The following is a 695-nucleotide window of genomic DNA, read 5'->3' on the forward strand; positions in this document are numbered from 1 at the left end:
TATATATATATATATATGATACCTATATATTTATTTATGCATATCTATATGAACATTCATGTATGCATATACATATAATATGCATCTACGTATACGAATATATATGCACATAGACACACATATATGCACACATGTATTATTATGTTCGTGAGAACTCATATATGTATTTATCTACAAAGACATAAAAATGTATTTATTCATCCACATATTTCCGGATGCCTTTACAGCTTGAGCAAACATTTACATGCTTTTAGATCTTGAGCATTCATTTACATGCTTAGGTTTATTGCATGTGATTTCAACAAATATTTTGTTTCTCTCCGAACTTGCGTTGGCATGATTTGCCAAATGCTCTGAATATCAACCTGATTTTTGTTTATCCTAGGATTAACTGTGAATGAGTTAACCCATTTTGAAAATTAGTCCTTCCCTAACCACATCCTCTTTTCAGGTAAAATATATATTTAGGATACAATGCAACCGTCTAAAAATCCAATGCGACCTTTAAAAAATATATGAAAACTTGGTTGTTGACGCTCGCACATCTCTAAGGTGGGATATAAAGAGATGATGGTGGATGGTACTATAAAAACGTAGTTAGTTAAAATAAATAATTGTAGAATTGTAGTGGATATAGAAGAAAGTTCTATAGGAAGTAGTTTTTAGTGGGGGACACTTGTATCTGAGATTATTTA

The sequence above is a fragment of the Octopus bimaculoides genome, chromosome 25 (assembly GCF_001194135.2).
Source record: "Octopus bimaculoides isolate UCB-OBI-ISO-001 chromosome 25, ASM119413v2, whole genome shotgun sequence".
In the NCBI taxonomy this organism is placed as follows: Eukaryota; Metazoa; Mollusca; class Cephalopoda; order Octopoda; family Octopodidae; genus Octopus; species Octopus bimaculoides.